Source organism: Mytilus californianus, unplaced genomic scaffold (assembly GCF_021869535.1).
Source record: "Mytilus californianus isolate M0D057914Y unplaced genomic scaffold, xbMytCali1.0.p SCAF_8, whole genome shotgun sequence".
Lineage (NCBI taxonomy): Eukaryota > Metazoa > Mollusca > Bivalvia > Mytilida > Mytilidae > Mytilus > Mytilus californianus.
The window spans coordinates 53,050,093-53,072,226 of record NW_026262734.1 but is presented as its reverse complement, the minus strand read 5'-3'; the positions used below and the strand labels follow the sequence as shown (position 1 = coordinate 53,072,226).

The window sequence follows — 22,134 nt, the reverse complement described above, 5'->3', positions numbered from 1 at the left end:
AAACCTTTTCCACTATAATGAGAATTCACTTGCTGACATTTTGTTGTTCGCGCCCGTCCCTGATATGTTTGACCACTATCCATATTAATTTCTCTCGAGCCTATGTAATTTTCGTGTTACATCTTTAAGTTTCTAAAACATACTTGCATCAGAAAAAAATGCGTGTATAACACCAAACTCTTCCATGCGCATAAGACATTCATTGCACATTTTAAGTTTTGTACTTATGAATGCTTGTTCGAGGCTTTGTGGGTCGGTCATCATAACAAATTTCCTTCATGTAGAGTGAAGTCCTTTCAAAAAGTGTTCCAAGGCTAACTTGTCGTGCTCGTCAAGTGACAAACCTCCGTGTGCTCATCTTGCAAGTGTTAAAATGACTTAAATACTATCAACAGAAATCTGATTTCACTACAGTTACTGCTCTCAAGTTCTTTTGGGGAAAATCTTTTTTTTTCTTACTTCTGAACCAAGGTATCAAAATAATTTTAAATTCCAATATCTGAATCCTCAAAATAGTCAGCTGCTCTCCCCCTCAAGAAAGCCGGCAACATTTCTCCTTTCCTCTCTTCACTCCAACAATTTGCTTGTCTCATCCTTTCAATTAGTTTGATTAAACTTTCAAAGATATTACCGACTACTCCAACAAATTTAGATGGGGTAATGACTTTAAATTTAATTTGAGTCAAATCACGGCGTTCGTGAGGTGTAGATCAAATTTGCGTTCTGGCTATAGACACAGAAGGAGCAGGTGATACGCTCCCCGTTCTGGTTTTCCTTGTGTGGACCATAATCATATACTTCAATTACCGAAAAAAAAAACGATTTGATAAAACACTTATACATTTTTTAGTTCAGGAATATTCGCGTACATCCAAAAGAAACACTATCTTGTAATCTTTTTTTTTTTTCTAAATATTCAAAGTCATTATTTGTTCTTTATGGGTCCCCATTTTTAGACATCCAAAAACACATAATAAGTGTTCTAGATATATCAAACTTCTGACACAAAATATAAAATGGAGTTCGAGTATAACAAAACTTTCAGGTGAGGGTACATTAATGGAAAATACGATGAGAGATTAACCATTGATGCGTAATTTTGTTAAATAAAAGAAAACGAGTTAATCGACGAACATAATGTTAATTATAATTTCAATCTAGACAAAAACTCACTTTTTATTCAGTTCAAAAGATATGCGACTAAAAAATTCACATATAAAATAAATGTTGGGGACATGAGATAGGCACACCAGTGTCCAATACTACATGTACTATGCGAACAAAAAAAACACAGTGTCAAATACTGTGCGGACAAAACCCAAGCATGAATGTCCAATACTAGACAGCAAAAAACCACGAATCAGTTTACAATATTGTCCGAGCAAAAATCATAGATCAGTGTATATTACTAGGCGGACAAAAGCCACGCAACAGTGTTAAATATTGTGAGGACAAAAGCCACGCATGCACCAAGAATTATACCTAAATTCTACCTGTTTAAACTGGCCTAAATTGCCACTGATTATGCAACAACCTACATGTATCATGTGTATTGACATATACCATGTATCATAAATCTAAATAAAACTAACACACGGTAAAAAGCCTCGGTGGCCAAGTGGTCTGAGTAGTTGATCTACTGCATCACTTGCCTTTTTAACATTGCGGTTGTGATTTCGAATCCTGCACGTGACAGATATGCTCGATTTCAATCTTAATTGAATATGAATGTCGAAAACTGCACAAACATGCTTTTATTCTTATCACCTCTTTTAACTGCATTGATTGTTTTTTTTATGTGAAGCATATGGTGCTACTATAAACCAAATAATAAATGCAGTGAGTTGTATTAATTGATTTGGACAATCTAAAGAGAAGAGATGTCTTCAAACAATAAGTTATTTAAATTGTTTAATTGAGTGGACTATTTAACGTGAAACTCCGATGTTTATATATTTTTTTTCATCTCTCCAAACTTAAAAAAAAATCACATCTAAATCCAGGTAACTTTTGTTTATTCTATGAACCATAAATGCATATACTAACTTGTATTTATCTAAGTACAGCCATATACCTTCAAACTTTTTTCGATGCACTAGTCTGTGTGAACTAAAGGGTCGATTGTAGGGTGTCAACACGACCATAACTGTAGACTGCTTTTGATTATAAAAAAACATAAGTATTAAATGATTACACTGAACCCATTAAATTCATAAACATATTTTCATCAGCAGGGCAATTCACGAAAATACCAATCATACATGCGCTTTAAACTTTCCCATTCGTATATACGGAAAATCAGCAAACGATATTTAATTTTCAACAACAGACTAATGCGCATATAGGGAAAACGGTACTATTACATTTTCCCTGCATTAGGTTGGCCTTTTTTTTTCGAAAAGACTTCCAAAATTTCATAAATTTGGTGTGAAATGACGGTGGGCACGGATAACATAAACAAGCCTCGTTGGAAGTTGGTCATGATACTATTTGGCTTCAATTTTTAAAACAGAATAATAAAGTACTAACACCACACATAACTGTTTTATCCAGGTTTTTATTATAAAAAGTGGTAAATTTAGAAAATGTTAGTATTGTCGCCTATGGCAGAATAAATAGTACCGTTTTCCCTAAAACAAACACATAACTTAAAACAGATATACATACACATACAGACATAGAATGAATATGATATGCATGCAAGGCAATCAAAGCATACATATATAAGCAGTAACATATAAGCACACATAAAAAGAATAGAATAGCCATGCAAAGCAATCAAAATCATTAAGCACTATAAGCAACTAAAAAGTAAATGAAAATTTAAAAGCTATGAGAAAAAAATAAGAAATACTACTTGCATGCACTACATCTACATTCTGATCCATTCCAGGACTGAATTAAGCTTTTAAACTGGGAGAAGTTATTTTCAGTCCTGAAATGGTCAGGCAAGCTATTCCATAATGTAGGAGCTGCAAAACGAAAAGAGTTTTTGCCAAAAGAAGTAGTTCTTACCCTAGGAATATCCAAAATGTTACTATACCTGAAAGAATCATTAGTTTGTTTTTTATTTAACAGATTATTTAGACAAGAGGGAGCTAGATTGTTAAGAGTTTTGAAAGTTTCCAATGCCATAGTCCTGATACGACGGATCTGTAGAGAAGACAGCTCAGCTCTCTGTAATAATTCCAAATATGACGAGATGTAATCGTCATAGACAAAACGAAGTGCTCGTTCCTGCACTTTCTCTAGTTTTTTAGTGTTAGTTTCCGAGCAAAAGTGCCATGCAAAAGTGCAGAAATTAAAGTTGCTTAAAATAAATGTATGAAATATAGTAATTTTATTTAGCCTAGAAAGATATGGTCCTAAGCGTTTTAAAACACTGAGTTGCTTAGCTGCGTTTTTACAGATATTTCCAATATGGATGTCAAATTTTAGTTGATAGTCAATTTCTATACCCAACAATTTAACTATTTTTTCACAAGTTAATTTTGAATTTTGAACTTCAATTGTTGGGTTCATGTCAAAAGTTTTCTTTCCAACTGCAATCACTTGAAACTTGTCAGGATTGGCTTGCGTTTTATTTATTCTAAACCGTTCTATCGGCTGATTTGACTCCAGTTTTAGGGTTGATATAAGATTGTCATAACCAGTTCTTGAAAAAGACAAAGTATTGTCGTCTGCATAATTATACAGCGAGCCATATTTCATAAAATAAAAAATATCATTTAAAAATACATTAAAAGGATAGGGCCTAATATAGAGCCTTGCGGTACCCCTTTATGAATGCCAGCCCAACTGCTAGGAATGCTTCCAATTTTGATTTGCTGTTTTCTACCAGTTAAATATGATTTTAGTAAAAAGACTGAATATGGCTTAATACCATATGAGAGCAATTTATCAATTAAAATTTCATGTGGAAGGCAATCAAAAGCCTTTGAGAGGTCCATAAGAACTGCAGCCAAATAATGATTTTTATCCAGGGCCTCTCGCCAATCTTCCAAAAGACTGAATGCAAGTACTTTCAAACACTATCATATATCATTCTGAACATGCATGAAATATTAGCCACTGTACGTTAAGCAAACAAAAATCAATGAATCAAGTGTTATTTATAACATCGCTTTTGATATTTATCTTTCTCTAATTCTATGGCAATTTATACCTTTCTGAACCCATTGTATAAAAAAATTTAACCAACGTGTGGTTGCCGGTGATCTCAGAAGATGATTTGATGAATTTAAGAGTCATAACCTTTATCAGCTCACTGGATGAATCAAAATATGCTAACAGGTGTTAATGAAATTGACAACTTTGTGGAATGTGGAAGGCACTCGAAGAGGATTTTAGTTTAACAAAAAAAGAAAATTTATGTTTTAATCATTAGAGAAACAGATTCTTACATAGTTACTCGTGGATTATCGGATTTATCCAATCTCGATAGTTTAATTATCAAAGGCTCGGACTTTAAAATTAATAATTTAACTTTCTCGATTAGATAAATCTGATAATCCACTGGTATCAATGTAAGAATATATATTTATTATATATACGAATGGGAAAACAATGTATCAAAATCCATATCGTCCTTCCGGTTTTTTGACCTACATATAACTTACTTTTTAATTTATGGCTTACATTATAACAACAACATTAATAATTTTTTGAAAGTTTATTACTATTTATCAGTAAACGTTGCAAAAAAAGAAAAAAAAGAATTTTGCTGAACAAAATAAGTCATTTTAACCAATACATAGCATACACGTTTCTTATCGTGGTACATCAAACGGAACGGTTATTTACTCCTATCGACTTGTCTTGTAAGTATTGACACATCAATTTATTACAAGTACTATATTATCCTGCTTATATTATGTTAACAATAGTACAATTAAAAGCGGAAATAAGTACTGGAAACACTTTTGTCAGTTTTTCTGAATTGTGTAAGCTATATTTCCAAGTGAATTTCTATTTCTAGTTGTATCCATCTGCTTAGTTAATCCTATTTCAACCTCAGTTTTCAACTGATTTTTATAGTTTGTTCTTATGTTGTACTGTTACACCACTGTCCCAGGTTAGGGGAGGGTTATGCGCCCGTTAACATGTTTAATCAAGTCACATTCTGTGTGTGCCTGTCCCAAGTTAGGAGTGGTTGTAGTGATTGCTGTTGAATATGATTTTCTGTTTGTTTATTGTTTTGTTATGTTGCACCACTAGCAATCCCAGGATTAGGGGGAAAGTTGGGATCCCGCTTATTTGTTTAACTCCGCCAAATATTGTATGTGCCTGTCCCAAGCAGGAGCTGTAATTAAATGGTTGGCGTGTGTTGCAGTGTAACATATTTGTTTTTATTCATTATTTTGTACATAAATTAGTCCGTTAGATTTCTCTTTTGAATTGTTTTACACTTGTCATTATTTTTGGGCTTTTTATAACTGACTATGCGGTATGGGCTTTGCTCATTGTTGAACCCCGTTCGGTAACCTATAGTTGTAATTTCCGTATCCTTTTGGCTCTTGTTGGTAGTTGTCTCAGTGGCAATCATACCGAATATTCTGTTTTATATTTATACTTTTCTTTAACCAATCTTGTCATTTTCTATTTTTTTTTTTCTTCATATTTTTCATCTTGAAGGTGTATAGTATAAAAACAATTATGAGTACTTAATGAATGGCTATTGTTTATTTTTAATTTATTGAACCATAAAATTAATTTTTGACTCTTCACATTGAATAATCCGCGAAGCGGATTATGTAAAATGTGAAGAGTCAAAAATTCATTTTATGGTTCAATAAATTCAAAATAAATAATAGCCATTCATTATAAATAAATTTCTATCAAAAATAAGGCTCAAAGAGCTTTTTATATTATGTATATTAACAATAACAACGTACACACATGTTGGCGTATGAATACACAACGTCAGAGTGGGCGTGTCGCCATAAAAATTAACAACATTGAAAATAAAGGTAATAATTTTAACCAATCAGAAGACAGTAAATACATTTATTTATATCATTATAATGTGGATGATTTAATTTTTGTTTTTAATTGGTTGTGGTGTTGAGCTTATGGGTATCTGTCTAACATTCTTTTATAAATCTCTGATTATCTGTCAAAATTATTTTATGTCATCGGTGTTTGATAACCTTGATCGATGGTACTGCAAATCATAATTTAAAATATATACATAACTGTATACATTTTTTATTTTATATATTAGATAACTTGGAAGCAAATTTAACAGTGTTATAAGTCATTGTTTTATTCAGGCAAAACTAAGGCAGAAAAAGAATCTATTAAGCAGAAAGCTATATCTTAATTAGTTCTAAATTTCTTTTAGTATGAAAAAAAATGTATCACAAGACATGTGGTCTTGTCTGTATGTTTGCATTAGCTGTAGTTTGGAATAGCAAAGGTGAGTAAAGTAGATGTCATTTCCGTCATTAGGACTAGTTTAAATTTTACGCAAAAAAATATTTATTAATAAAATAAAGTAGAAAGATATGCGTTTCAATATTTTTTAAATACGTTGCTCAAACAGTAACTCTCTCCTGAATGAAGATAAAAGTAAAATAACGACACAATCGTTGCATTTTCAGTTTTTGATGAGATTCGTGTTGCTGAGTATTTATTGTAGTGCTTGTAGACTTTTGTCTTTTCGTCTTCTTCCGTTTTTACCGCTCTCTACCGCTCTACAAAGGGTGCCTATAGAATAGAAATTTGCCAACTTTGGTCTACTTTCGACAGGCAGTAAAATCCTTGACAAAGTGGGGCGTCCCTTTGGCTGTGCGGAATGTTTTAGTACACAGCCATGTCTGTTCAGAATAGGGGCGTTAAATCCGATGCGTCCTGTAAAGATAGTGATACACTATGTGCACGTTAAGAGCCTTTGATTGGTCAGTAGGAGGAATCAAGCATGGCTAAATTTCTATCCCTATCCAATATACCCTCATTTTTAAATTTCAGTCAAGTTCATTCACTTTACTCCTAGACGGCCTCTATTACCGGAACTACCTATTTTATTTCTTGTTTATATGTTCTCGTCCGGAACATGCATGAAACATTTGCCCCTGGACGTTAAGCGACCATCAATCAATTATGTTTGCCCTTCTTTTGTCGGTGTCTCTTCAATTATTGAACTTTGACTCTCATTTTGTTATAGCCCGCCTCTTTTATGAAGACATCATTAATCATCATTTTTTTTATTATTTATACATTTAGAATAAATTTGTTTTACTTTGTGAACACTGAAACACAGGTATAAAAACAAATTAAACCCTAGGTATGTTGATTTTCTAAAAAAAAAAACGTCCTCGGGTACCAACAAGTTTGGATACATTCGATATACTAAACAAAATGCTTAATGTAATGTGTTAATGTTTTTTTTCACTATGATTATTATAATTCTTTTTTTAATTTCAGAACAAATATCTTGTTTCTTTAGTTGTTCATATGTGTGCTACCATGATCAATTTGGATTTGAAACTGGACCATTTTTTTTATAAACTGTCTTATTTATCAGCATTCGGACGACGTTCCTCTGAAGGAAAAGCTTTGCCATAATTTGGAGAGTCGTATGTGGCACCTATAGATGTTTTAAATATGTGCGGAACTCGGTGCTTTGTAATTCCAAAGTATAAGTATTCAGAAAATTAAACAACAAGAAACGGAAAACATGATTTATAAAATTCTGTTTTGCCCGACGCCTTCATCATTTTTTGTCTCGGGTGCGACGAAAGTCGCAGTATGTGACACATATAAATTTCTATCCAACGTTTGCGGCGTCGACTTATTAAACGTCGCCAGTGTCTGAGCAGAAAGCTGCTGAACCAGGGACATGTCAAAGAACCCTTCGTTCTTTTTCTAAAAAAAAAAATCATCGAAAGATACCAAGACCTTGTTGATAAATATTCAGTATCAACTTCACAAAGTATACACGATGGTCAGTGGCAGATCTAGAGGGGGGTTCCGGGGGTTGAAATTTCCTATCTTTGGACGATCAATGCATTTGAATGGGGACAAATAGTCTGAATAATTTTGTTGTTAGGTAAACAGTCCAAATTGAGAAAGGAAATATTTTTACAAAATAAATAATTTTGATGGCAATATTTATTCGACTTGGCTCGGTACTTATACATCCCGTCATTGTGTAATTGTTGGCACAGGACGTTTGCGCTTTTTTACCTGTACAACGATAGGACATTTGCACTTCAAACACTATGGACATTTGCGCTTTGAATTTTGTTACACCTGTAGTAAAACCTTTATCCTTAAGACTTTCAACGTCAAATCAATTGTTAGTAAAGCAGTACAGGCGAGCCATCTCAGCGTGAGCACTCTTGCTACATGTATTTCGTTCTTGTTTGTAATATATAGAAAAAGAATGCCTTTATCAAAGAATGCCTATATTGTCTTTACAATGTGTCACTAACTCTGAATCCTCCAATAATAGTTTTTGAAAACATTGAACATAAATATTCGAAGATCTACAATCAAAACCAACATCTTCTGGCAAACATTCAGATATGTCATATCCCATACACAACTGCTTGAAAAAGTAGAACAATTGATGGATTGATTATCGGTTGCTTAACGTCCAGTGACAAGTAGTTCATGGATGTTCAGGACAGTTTAGTAGTGACATGGATGTATACAATTTAAATATATCAGTGTTTAATACGTACTGCTTTATTAGTCGTTTAACTTTTTTGAATATGTTGTGTACAAGTTGTAGTTGTGTAAGCAATAGTAGTTTGACATGTAAAATTAGTAATGTGTTCTCTTTTATTTTTCTCAGTTATTTGTTTATTATTTTTTCATGGCCTACCCACGTTAAGAGAGAGTAATATCTCTTGCATGTAAAAGACACCGTGGCCTTGTAGATTTCGAAAAAGAGCAGTCTAATGCCGCTACAAGTAGGCACTCGCACCAGCAAAGTGGAAAGATATAAATTGTAATAACTTGTTTCCCAATCCACTATGAATAAATATGTTTAAACTAAACTATAGAAAACATAAAACAGTACATTTCCCCCTCAATTGTTCCGATTGTAATAGATATAAGAAGATGTGGTAAGTTTATTTTTACTTCTTCAAATTGCTCTTACCTGACCGAGTACCAGGATGAAAAAAGTCAATTTGCATTTGTTCTAAACAGAAGGCCGGGTGTGGTCAAAGCGTGGGTCAAAGGTATTTCGATATTTACCAACGATATGTCTTTTAACAATTTACAGATCCATTTACATATAGTCGACAGTATTCTACAATTGTCTGTATATCAAATGTGTACTGTGATAGTTTAATTCTTACTTTTTTTAACTGAATACTTGTACTTTCAAACGCAATCATGTGTTATTTATCGTTCTTAAAATGAAATATTTGCCACTGGACGTTAAGTAAACACCTATTAATCAATGTTTTACATATTACATATTGTTAAATGTTTCTTTCTATTATATGAATGAAAAACAGTATTAAAATCAATATCGGTCCTTTCGGTTTACAGCCCGAAATATAAATTATTCCATTTAGATTTATGGCTTTATATATAAACATCCGCATTCGATAATAAACCCTTTGTAAAGAAAGTACAATACTATGTATCAGTAAACGTTGTATTTTTAGAAAATAAATACAAAGAAGTAAAGGATTACACGAATTTCGCAGAACAAAACAAGTCAATTTAACCAATATATGTACATAGTATACCAGTTACTTATTGTGGTACACCAAACGGAACGTTTTTTCTTTATTCCAATCGATTTGTTTTGTAAGTATTGACTAAAATACTTGTGTAATGTATGTATGTAGTATGTATGTGTATATGTAAAATATATGTGTGTGTGTGTGTGTGTGTAATTTTTATTTACCGAGAGCCAATGTTGTGTTTTCAGGAGCTGTCGTCTCCGGCAACCACAACTTTAACCTAATCTCATTAAAAACAAACAGGTTTACGTAAGTGTACATTGAACCTATTCGGATCTTTACAAGCGTATGTTCCTGCTTTACAATACAATTAAAAAGTACGTACTGTTCGAAACACGTTTACCATTTTTGCTGGTTTGTATGAGATATATATATATATATATCCGAGTGAACAGATACGAATACACTTGACCTAGTTTCAAGTTTGTCTGGTCTTCTTTTGTTCTGTGCAATTACATACATTTCTGGTGGATATTTACGGTTGAACATATACAACTTAAGCCTATTGCTTATTTACAAGTATTACTGAATTCAGTTAAGCTTGCGAATAAAATTGGGATACGGGATATTTGCCATTTTAATTTTAGGGATATGGAATATTTGTCCTAAAAATAAATGGGATATGGGATATTTGTGCATTTTTAGGGATATTGAATTTTGAAAATGAAAAATGAAAAAAAAATGTGAAAATTAAAAGTTAAGTACAGAAATATTTACATCTCACTTGATAAAATTGCCAAAAAAAATTTATTAGAAAAAGTTATTTAAGTGCTTTGTTGATTTTCATTGAGTTTTGTTATTATAAAACACCCATGCAACCACGCATCCCAAATTGCATGATAGGACCCAACACGTACTATTGATCACTATTTTAGTGTTTCGGCAATTAAAGCTTGGGATTAGAGGCTCTTGCTTGGGATGATAATTTTAGATGCATTATTTTAATATAATCAAATATGAAAATTATTCATGTATATATTGATATAATTATATTTTAATTCTTCATCAATAGGTCTAGTCAGCTAGTTATTATGACAGATCTGCCATCATCAGGGGTCCAACTGTCAATTTTATGTTACAGTCTTCAACTTTGATCTACTAAGCATATCTCCAACACTTTTATGTTTGCTATACGCAACTATTTGTGCAGCATTGAATATTTATACACAATCTCAATTCGTCAAACTGTAATAAATGCCCGTTTCTTTATTTTACGTATATATATATATATGGGTTATATTTTGTTATCAAAACTAACAGAATATTTTCTTTTTCCTTCGATTTATTTTGCTGTAATAATTCAGTACGGTCAATTGATAAAGCATCAGTAATACTATCATCTATTTCGACGTTATCATAACCCCTATCTAATAATTTCACTTTGAAATTAGTTAGATTGTTTATTAAATTGTTATGGTTATTTGTGTTTCTAATTTGCCGTATTGCTTCACCTTTAATAAATCCTAGAAATACATCTTGTGAGTGACAGCTATTTCTATGCAGATAGAGATAAGAATTTGCAATTTCGTCTGATGTTCCATCATATATTATGAATCCATCGTCCCTATATTTTTAACCTATAATATAAAATTAAACAGACCTAGACAAATCCTATTGCACGAGTTTGTTATCTATTTATATCTATATTTATGTTTATAAATCGCTTATATGACCGTCGGCAGTCTTCGGAGGTCAATTCGATAGTTAATTAGATGGCGTCTAGACTAAAATACACAAGAAACGATGAAACATTTTATCGAGCCCATGCCTTGTAAATTGTTTATTTTATACTTTTTTGTAATTTGGATATATGTTTTAGTATGCTATAAATCAAAAATGAGAATTTGAGTCAAATCGATGAACATGAATTTGACAACCAATGCCCCTTTGAATGAATCTAATTGGCAGTAATGTTGAGTATTTAGTTGTCTTGTGACTTCTGTTATGTAGTCTAGTCTGTCTGAAATAACACAATTTGAATTGTTATCTGCCTTTTTTATTACTATTGTTTCATCATTTTTCAAATTGCGTACTTGCTATTCTTTCGCCCTTAGTAAGATTGTTTTTTTTTTTATTTATTAGAAAAGATAATTCAAGCTTTGTTAAATCGATATAATTTTTCGACGTGTGGCACGTAGAAGCAGGTTTATATCCTGTATTGCTATGAAATGGATGAAGGTCATTTTTGTCGAGCCTTCGACTTTTGTCGAAAAAGCCAGACATAGCGATCCTACATTCCGTCGTCGGCGTCGTCGGCGTCGTCGTCGTCGGCGGCGGCATCCACAAATATTCACTCTGTGGTTAAAGTTTTTGAAATTTTAATAACTTTCTTAAACTATCCTGGATTTCTACCAAACTTGGACAGAAGCTTGTTTATGATCATAAGATAGTGTCCAGAAGTTAATTTAGTAAAAAAAAATTCCGTATTTTACTTATAAATGGACTTAGTTTTTCTGCCAGGAAATATAAGATAGTATCCAGAAGTTAATTTAGTGAAAAAAAATCAATTTTTTCCGTATTTTACTTATAAATGGACTTAGTTTTTCTGCCAGGAAATATAACATTCACTCTGTGTTTAAAGTTTTTAAAATTTTAATAACTTTCTTAAACTATCCTGGATTTGTACCAAACTTGGACAGAAGCGTGTTTATGATCAAAAGCTAGTATCTAGAAGGAAATTTTGTTAAAATTTTGTACCTGTTTTTTCTGTATTTTACTTATAAATGGATTTAGTTTTTCTTCCAGTTAACATTACATACAGTATGCAGTTAAAGTTTTTAAAACATTTATTAGATTCATAAACTATCCTGGATTTTTACCAGACTTGGACAGAAGCTTCTTACAATCAAAAGATAGTATCGAGAGGAATATTTTTATTATTTTTTTTCCTCATTTTTGTTGAGCCTGCGATTAACAGCAAAAGCAGGCGAGACACTGGGTTCCGCGGGACCCTTACAATTTTTTTTCTTCATGACGGAACATATATCGACATCGCAGTTGTCTAGCAAATTCACTGTAGTCTTTAAGTATAGACATTTTTGCATTTTTGCTTGATGACGTTGGTATAAATTTCAAGCCTTTCGCCAACAGGATATATTCCTGATTTGATAATTTGCGTTTTAATAGATTAACTACATGCTTTTTTTCATGTACAGCTCTTTGCCGCATATTATATTCATTCCGTTCTTTTTTTATTGTAGAATTGGACTTTTTGCTTCTTAGCATTTCTATTAAAACGACGTGTCATCTGTGAGTTCACATTAGGTGATTCTCTTAGCTACGTGCCTTTGATGAGCTCACATTTGGTGGCTCACGCTTATCTCTACAGTAACTTTTTATTTGTTACAAACGCTTAGTTATATATTGGTTATTCCAGAGATATGTAGATTAAAATTTAAAGGTCTCTGGATAATTCTGAATGATTAACTTTTCTCTGTGAAAAAGTCCACATCCTTGACATCCATACTACAACGCACAACATGTATTTACGATTATTACCTAATAAAGAGTATTTTACTGTTTTATTAATATTTCTATATTATTTGCTATTTTTCTGCCATTTTTTGTTCCATGGTCTATTGCACTGGAAATTATCGTTCTATTGCACCTGTGTGCAGTCTATTGCACTGACCTGTTATGACCTCTTATTCTGAAATCTGATTAGTTGAAAGGTATTCATGTTGTCCAATCAAATTGGGTCTTTTAAACGTTCTTGAGTTTATTGTTTTGATCGTCTGCTAATAACTTCCGCGATGGAGCGGTTTGCAAATGTTGATGATGGAGACTTCAATGATTTACTTGAGAATAGGGACGCTAAAAATACAAAAAATGTGATCAAAATGTCGGTAAATGTTCTCAGAGATTACTGTTACCAAAAGCACATATTATTCAATGACTTCGAAAGGTTCTCCAAGGAAGAAATGTTTTCGACGTTGAAAGATTTCTACGCATCGGTAAGAAACAAGAAAGGAGAATGATTTCATGTTCGTTTTTCTAAAGTATTGGTTGTACATGTATGCTCCTTACACATTATAATTAATACAGTTGTTACTTTCATGTGTTTTATTTCTAAGAATTTGTTAGAACTGACTCAGTATGTATTAGGTAATAAAACAGTTATTGAATGTGTAACAGTGCAATAGATCAAAATATATTTCCCTCGGTATGAAGATCAGCTAATTGTTCTATTGCCCTCAGCCGTTGGCTTCGGGCAATAGAACAATGAGCTGATCTTCATACCTCGGGATATATATTTTGATCTATTGCATAGTTACATATTAAATAACTGTATAATGTTGTATACAAAAATGGGTTTGGGAATGAATTAATGATTTTTTGGGATATTTCAAAATAGTTTTAGGGATACGGGAGATTTGTAAAAAAAAATTATCGGGATATTAGGGGTAAACATTAAAGGGATATGGGATATTGGGACAAAGACTTAATGGGATATGGGATATTGATACCCCCCTAAACAAGCCTCACAACCATACTACTAGTTTAAATAATAAATTATGTCAACATTTAGCAATTTTTGTTGATCAGGTCTTTCTGCCTACCCAATTCTATATCTCATTCTAGCCAATATCACCTTAGCCAAATCATTATGCAGCCAATCAGAACCGATATTTTTTCAATAATAATTTCAAGATGGCGCGAAGATCGAATGTAACGTACAGCTTCACAGAGTGTTGGTAACCAAATACAAATTGAGAATGCATTTATCAATATCACTTCAACTTTATAAATAAATCAAAATATACTACCCGGACAAAACTATTCATTAAATGGGTGTCAAATCAGATCTTGAATACACATACTTTAAATTTTCCGTATTTGATATCTTCTCCTGTCCGGAACATGTTCGTTCCCTATTCTATATCTCATTCTAGCCAAAAGAATCTTTCCAAAATCATAAGGCAACCAATGAGAACCTATGTTTGTTACATAATAATTTCAAGATGGCGTGAATATAGTACGAAACTAATAGCATCTCGCCGTGATGCGAGCGAAGCAATAACCAGGACATACGTTTGTATAGAGCGCATCATAGGATATACGTTTGTATAGATTTCTTGAAATTTTTATATTTTTGTCAACAGGTCAAGGTAAATATTTTTTTCAAAATATTACGAGCCAAATTTATGTTATTCAAAGTGTTGGGTACCCCTTTAAGACGCTGTTTGATTTTACGTTAATGACTAGAAAACAAATCTAGCTCTATTGCAGCCTGTAGTATAACGTTGTGACTTACATGAATATTTTAGGAAGACCTAGTGAGAAATCAAGTGTATTCAAAAGAAAATTATATTAAAGGGATAAAAGTTTTGTATTTGAAAAGTTGCTACCATCAATTTGGGATTTTACGGTCGCAAAAACAGTTTTACTGGCGACGCCAGACGTCATCCGATCAAAACTGGCGTTACATGCTTAATGGAATTATAATTAATATTTTTTTCACTAAATCTTGATTGAAGTATTTGTAAATTTCTTTCAGCATGAAACAAAATGTGCAACATGATATGTGGTCTTGCCTGTTGTGCATGTATGATTGCACTAGCTGTAGTTTTGAATGAAAAAAAAGGTGCGTAGAATAAATAACATTTCCGTAAAAAGAACAAGTTTAAACTTATTAATTTTTTTTTAACATGTAGTCCATATTAGGTTTTTGTCTCAAAAGTACTTGCTAGGAATTGACAAAAAATGTTTAAAGATGTACTAGAAATGCACACTTGAAATCAAGGGACTTTACTTCAGTTCTCTGTTATTTCTGAATCAATAAGATGTAGACGACATCTCGTACAGTTATATTGTATGTTATTACATTACATGTATGTTTCATAAAAATCCGTCATTTTGATTGGCAGAAAACGAGTGCGTTGCATTTTAAAATGAGATATTATTTCCCAATAAAATTCAACAAACATGATTGCACGTGCTTCTCATGACAACGTCACAACACTGCATTGGAAAACAAACGGAAAGCTTGATATAACTCACAATTTCGAACTACGGCATCGAACTGAATTTAAAACCATTTATCAAAAGTTATTCCTACGTTTACATTTTTACCATCTATCAATGTCGTTAAGTCATTACTGACTAATGAAGAGACCTTCAGGTCCCGATTCAATTTTTGACATGTTTGCTTTATCAACGCTTTGTTGTTGGATCGGTTAAACCAGAGAAACTGTTGATGTTAATTCTCGTACCCTAGATCTAGCGCGTTACAGAAAGTGCACATCACATAGCATGGAGAAACGCGGAACAATTTTGTTAGAGGAACGTGTTGCAACTATTGCACATTTTAGGTTACACACGGTGTTCACTGCTATTCCTAACATTTGTAATTAACTCAACCGTTCAAGGAATTCACTCTGCACGTTAAGAACCCTTGCAACAATTCGTTTAGGGGTCTGCAGGTGGCATGTTTCAAGGCTCAGTTTCTGTCCATATCCAATATACCTTAATTTTCAAATGGCTGTCCAAATTTCCCAGACCTTCATCCAAAACGGCCGTTATCACAGAACATATATATTGTATTTGTTTTTAATTTGTTCTTGTCCTGAACATGCATTAAACATATTTGTCACTGAACGTTAAACAACCAACAATCAATCAAGGGATTAAAATAAGTGTTTTACCGTTAAAATGTACACTTACTTGACCCATGAAAAGCAAAGTCTGTAGAAATTATATCACGTTCTAATGAAGGAATCCCTTAATTGTTCTTAATGTCGTAACTACAATCCCGTCCCCTTTTCCCGAATGTGACCTACCGAATTAGACTTATTACCGGATTTGTACTAATATGAGCAACACGATGGGTGCCACATGCGGAGCAGGATCTGCTTAGTACCCTTCCGGAGCACCTGAGATCACCCCCAGTTTTTGATGGGGTTCGTGTTGCTCAGTCTTTAGTTTCCTATGTTGTGTTTTTCTACAGTTGTTTGTTTGTTGGTCTTTTTCTTTTTTAGCCATTGCGTTGTCAGTTTATTTTCGAATTATGAGTTTGAATGTCCCTTTGGTATCATTCTCCTCTCTTTTTAAGAGTTTGCTGTTGCATATAAGTGGCGTGTTATCTGGCTTGTCATTTAAAGGAATATCATTATCTCCCCCGTACATAGATCTGATTCCTTGTCCGGAATAGGCTTTACCTTTTTTTATTTATTTACTTCATAAATTTTGAGTAGTTTAAATTTGAAAATTCATGTAATTATTTTTTTTTCTAATGTGTTACTCCAAACTCTCCTGGATGAAAATAAAAGTAAACATAACGATATATTCGTTGTACCTTTGGTTTTTCATGGGGTTCGTGTTGCTCAGTCATTTTTTTTAAAGAAGTGTTTTGTATAGACTGTGTCTTTTCGTCATTTTCGTTTTTTGCCTATTGTGTCGGTGTCTCTTCAACTTTTTTTATTCGTCATTTGGTATCTTTCGCCTCTTTTTGAGCAAATTTATTATAACTATAATAATTTATTATTATTATAATATTATTATTATTATTATTATTATTATTAATATTTTCTTTGAAATGTTTTTTTTTTTATATGTTTATATATTATTCATGATGTTTTCTCCTTTTTTTTTTTATTTTAGAACAAATATCTTGTTTCTTTAATTGTTCATATGAGTGCTACCTTGATCAATATGGATTGAAACCTGGACCACATTTATGCAAAATGTCTTATGTAGCTGCATTCGGAAGACGTTTTAATGAAGGAAAGGATTTAATTTCATATAAAGAGGCTTATGTGACACCGATAGATGTTTAAACTATGTGCGAACTTTGGTGCTTCAAAATGCCAAAGATTCAGGGTTCAGAAAAGTAAATAATAAAACGGAGTAAACTTAAGGTGGTACATAACACAACTGGTAGATAACTCTGTAAAAATCAAAATAATCACGTTCATTGTTAAGGAAATATTAAGCTTCTCAATGATCAAAATTAGTGTCTGTCAAACTGCTATCTATCCAATAAAATTTTTCCGATAAAGTGTGTGGTTCCAGTTTTTTGTAATTTTTATATTTTTTTCAAAGAGTCAAAGTAAATATTTTGTCAAAATTTTATGAAAATTAAACGAGCCAAATTAATTTTCGTCAAGATGTTTGGTACATGTACCACCTTTATTTAGAAAATGTATTTTTATGTCCGACATCATACCATTTCGTTTTTGTTTTTGTTTATAATATATACTACAAGAATGAAATGGTAATACATTTTGACATCGAAATGAATTCAACTTCAGACAGGACTGAACAATGCTGTAAAAGTTTGCAAAAGTACGAAACACAATATTCGAATAAAGTAAACCAGTAACTTTGTAGGTGGAGGAAAAAATGAATACACATTACTTATTAACCATGTCAGTGATGAAGGAATTCAATTTAAAACATCCTATAAAAGAAAAAAAATGCAAAGGTTTGATACTTAAAAACCCTAAAAAATAAATGTATTAGATTTTGTATCTGAACCGACCAGTCTTTGCTCGAACTCTTTAATACTTGCTTAACGGAGAAACAGCACAAACCAAAGAATTATGATTAAGGTCCATATCAAATTTAGATAAAATATTTTTTTTTCTTTCTATTGATTTTGACAGTGTTGACAGCTTTTAACGTATTATATGTTAGTAGTTTTTAGCCATAGTTGATGTTCAGATAAGTTTTTAAGGTCTATTTCCTTTTGAAAAATACCTCACCCTTGACAAAAAAAAATGTTAGAAATATATTTATATGAATGGAATACACAAACCAACAAAGTATTATGGTGCTCCATGCATGTGGCCAGTGTTGTCAGAAGCACAAGCTATCAATTCAAGCAAAAAATAAGTAAAATTTACGATTTAATTTATAAAAATGACGTCCAAAAGACATGATTAAGGTAACCGGTGTAATGTATTAATTTTGTATTTGTCGGTTTTTTTTCACATTTTTGTATTGATTTTGTATTTGTCGTTTTTTTTCAAATTTTTTATTAAATGATTACGATCATCATAGTTACTAAAGTTTAATTTCATGTTGACCCTTCAGGAACCATTCCATTTAAAGTTTCGTTTTATACAGTTTTGATCAGGCCAGCTTTAGAACTGAATACATGTCAAACTTGGGATCCTTAATTATATGTTACTACAAATGTACCAAAACAATGTAAATTATAAAAAGGTATATAATTTCTGGGGTCTTATATCAATGATCCAACAGAGCAATAAAATAAATAACTATCAATAGATAAATAAGTAATTTCCTCTTTATTTCAATGGACTTCAGAGCTTGAGGGTTAGACTTTAAAGGGCCTTTAGAGGTTAACACACAGTCAGTCTTCTGTAATAGAACATGTGTTTATACAATACGTCAAACTCCCAATCCTCCAATAATAGTTTTTGAATACATTGAACAGAAATATTCAAAGATCTGCAATCAACACCAACTTCTCCTAGCAACACAAACATTCAGATATGTCACATCCCATAAACAGCTGCTATAAAAAAAAAGTAGTGAAATTGATTGATTAATTGTCGGTTGCTTAACGTCCAGTGGCAAATATTTCATGCATGTTCAGGACAGTATACTACAAAATCGTCAATGAAGAATATCGGAAATACAAATCAAAATATCTAGTTTACTATCCAATCTTGTACAAAAAGTAATTGAATAATATTTTTGATCAACGCAATTAGAGGATGCCTTGGATTTGAAAATGTAATGTTCCACACAAACAGCCATATTGTCAACGGGAAGTTCAAATTGAAGAGACAATTTTGGTAGGAAATGTACCTAAAATCAGTATTGTAAAATTGTATGATACATTTCTGGTTGCAATAATTTAAATATTATGAAGTTGTGAACACATAATCTGTACCAGACTCAAAAGCTACAGATAGGATAACCCAAACAGGCTTTATTTGTATATAAAATTAAAGTACATTTAAGTTTTGTTTTTTGTTTGGTATTAGTCTGAAATTGGTTGGGCTCATAAAATTTCAACTGAGCCCCTGAAAAACTAGATATCATTGAGATGGGAGCCATCTCTGTGGGCCCCGCTGTGAATAATGTGTGGTAACAAATTTGTATCTTTATCATTGGACATGAGGTTGTCAAATAAAACCATAGTTTTTGACCTTGATCTTTGACCTAGGAAGCTTTACATGAATTATAACACACCCTCTGGTGTTGATTTATATACATGTCAAGTATAAACTTTGAAATCATAACGGTTCTCTTGATATAGAGCGGACACAATTTGGGACAGACGGACGGACAGATCACTATAGGGCGTCCGCCATTCGGCGGGGCCCTTATAAAATTTGGGGCCTAGCTGGCTCCTGTAGAAAGCAAGTTAGGTTTGGACTCGCGTATATGGACCTATGAAGGTTTATGCTTTAGAATTTATCGTAGCAACATCCTATGTTGTGATGTTTAAATCATATGTCGTATAAACGACAGGTATAGCTAGAAGTTTAACATAAGATGTCATACATTATGGTTACTATATAATTATTGTAAAATTGAGAATGGAAATGGGGAATGTGTCAAAGAGACAACAACCCGACCATAGAACAGACAACAGCAGAATGACACCAACAGGTCTTTAATGTAGCGAGAAATTCCCGCACCCGGAGGCGTCCTTCAGCTGGCCCCTAAACAAATATATATACATGTGTACTAGTGATAATGAACGCCATACTAAACTCCAAATTGTACACAAGAAACTAAAATTAAAAATAATACAAGACTAACAAAGGCTAGAGGCTCCTGACTTGGGACAGGCGCAAAAATGCGGCGGGGTTAAACATGTTTATGAGATCTCAACCCTCCCCCTATACCTCTAGCCAATGTTAAAAAGTAAACGCATAACAGTACGCACATTAAAATTCAGTTCAAGAGAAGTCCGAGTCTGATGTCAGAAGATGTAACCAAAGAAAATAAACAAAATGACAATAATACATAAATAACAACAAACTACTAGCAGTTAACTGACATGCCAGCTCCAGACTTCAATTAAACTGATTGAAAGATTATGTCTTCATCATATGAATATCAGGCACAATCCTTCCCGTTAGGGGTTTAGTATCATACCATCATAACATATATGAGAAGAACATAACCCGTGTCATGCCAACGACTGGTTTTTAAATAAATGTGTTTAGTGCCGATGCAAAGACCCTATAAGTGAATCAATATTAACGCCAAAATATGCAATCTTTAATGACCTGACAACAGTATCGTAACTATATCCCTTCTTAATAAGTCTATTTAAAGGTTTTGTTAGCTTCAGAGGTGAATACTGACATTTTTGTGCTTTATAAAGAATATTTCCATAAAAAATTGGATGTGAAATAACTGAACGTGTAAGAAGTCTGCATGTTGAGCTATATTTACGAATGATGTCCTTATACCGATGATAAAATTTAGTAAATTTTTTGACTAGTTTGTGATATCGAAAACCCTGGTGTAATAATTTTTCTTTAATACATAAATTTCTCTCGTTAAAATCTAAAACATTGTTACATACACGAGCGAATCGTACAAGTTGAGATATATAAACACCGTAGGATGGTGACAAGGAAACGTCACCATCTAAAAATGGATAATTAACGATAGGAAATGAAAAATCATCTCTTTTATCATATATTTTAGTATTAAGCTTTCCGTTAATGATATAGATATCAAGATCGAGGAAAGGGCAGTGGTCATTGTTAGTATTAGCTTTATTTAAAGAAAGTTCAACAGGATAAATTTCTTTAGTATACATACTGAAGTCGTCATTATTGAGAGCCAAAATATCATCCAAATATCTAAAAGTATTATTAAATTTGTGTATCAGATGTTGTTTCGATGGGTCTTTGCTGATTTTTGTCATAAATTGTAACTCATAGCAATACAAAAAAAGGTCCGCAATAAGTGGTGCACAGTAAGTCCCCATTGGAATTCCGATAACCTGACGATATACGGAATCTCCAAAGCGAACAAAAATGTTATCTAGTAAAAATTCAAGGGCATACATAGTATCAAAGCATGTCCAATTGACATAGTTTTTTTGTTTATTGCTACTAAAAAATGCCCTAAAAGAGTTTGAACATATATATTCACATTCTGACTTTCTAAATGCCCATTTAATTAGGTGTGTGAATTCCTTAATGAGAATGTGAGGCAATGTGGTATATAGGGTAGAAAAATCAAAACTTTGTATCTATTTTCTTATATGAATGACTAAATGTTGTTCTCTAAATCAATATTAGTATAATCAATAAATAAATTATTCGATTGATTTATTAGTTTATCACTTATCAATAAATATTTTATCTATTTATTCAATCGAATAAAAGTTGTCTATATTTTAACATAAAATGCAGTTAAAACGACAAAATCATCTGCCATACGATGTCTTTATTTTTCACTATAGCCCTAACAGGCTTCCGTAGTT

At 32.3% G+C, this 22,134-nt stretch overlaps 1 long non-coding RNA gene across 2 annotated transcripts; it reads left to right on the top strand.

Annotated features, from left to right (window-relative positions):
* Positions 1–6,341: 6,341 nt before the first annotated feature.
* LOC127710616 (uncharacterized) lies at positions 6,342–18,706 on the top strand. Of its 2 annotated transcripts, XR_007986238.1 has the most exons (5): positions 6,342–6,418; positions 7,426–7,577; positions 9,627–9,771; positions 15,205–15,291; positions 17,307–18,706. It is a non-coding gene; the product is annotated as an uncharacterized LOC127710616 (long non-coding RNA). The 2 variants fall into 2 exon arrangements; XR_007986237.1 differs by lacking the exons at positions 6,342–6,418; positions 7,426–7,577 and having other exon boundaries at positions 8,251–9,771.
* The last annotated feature ends 3,428 nt before the right edge of the window (positions 18,707–22,134 follow it).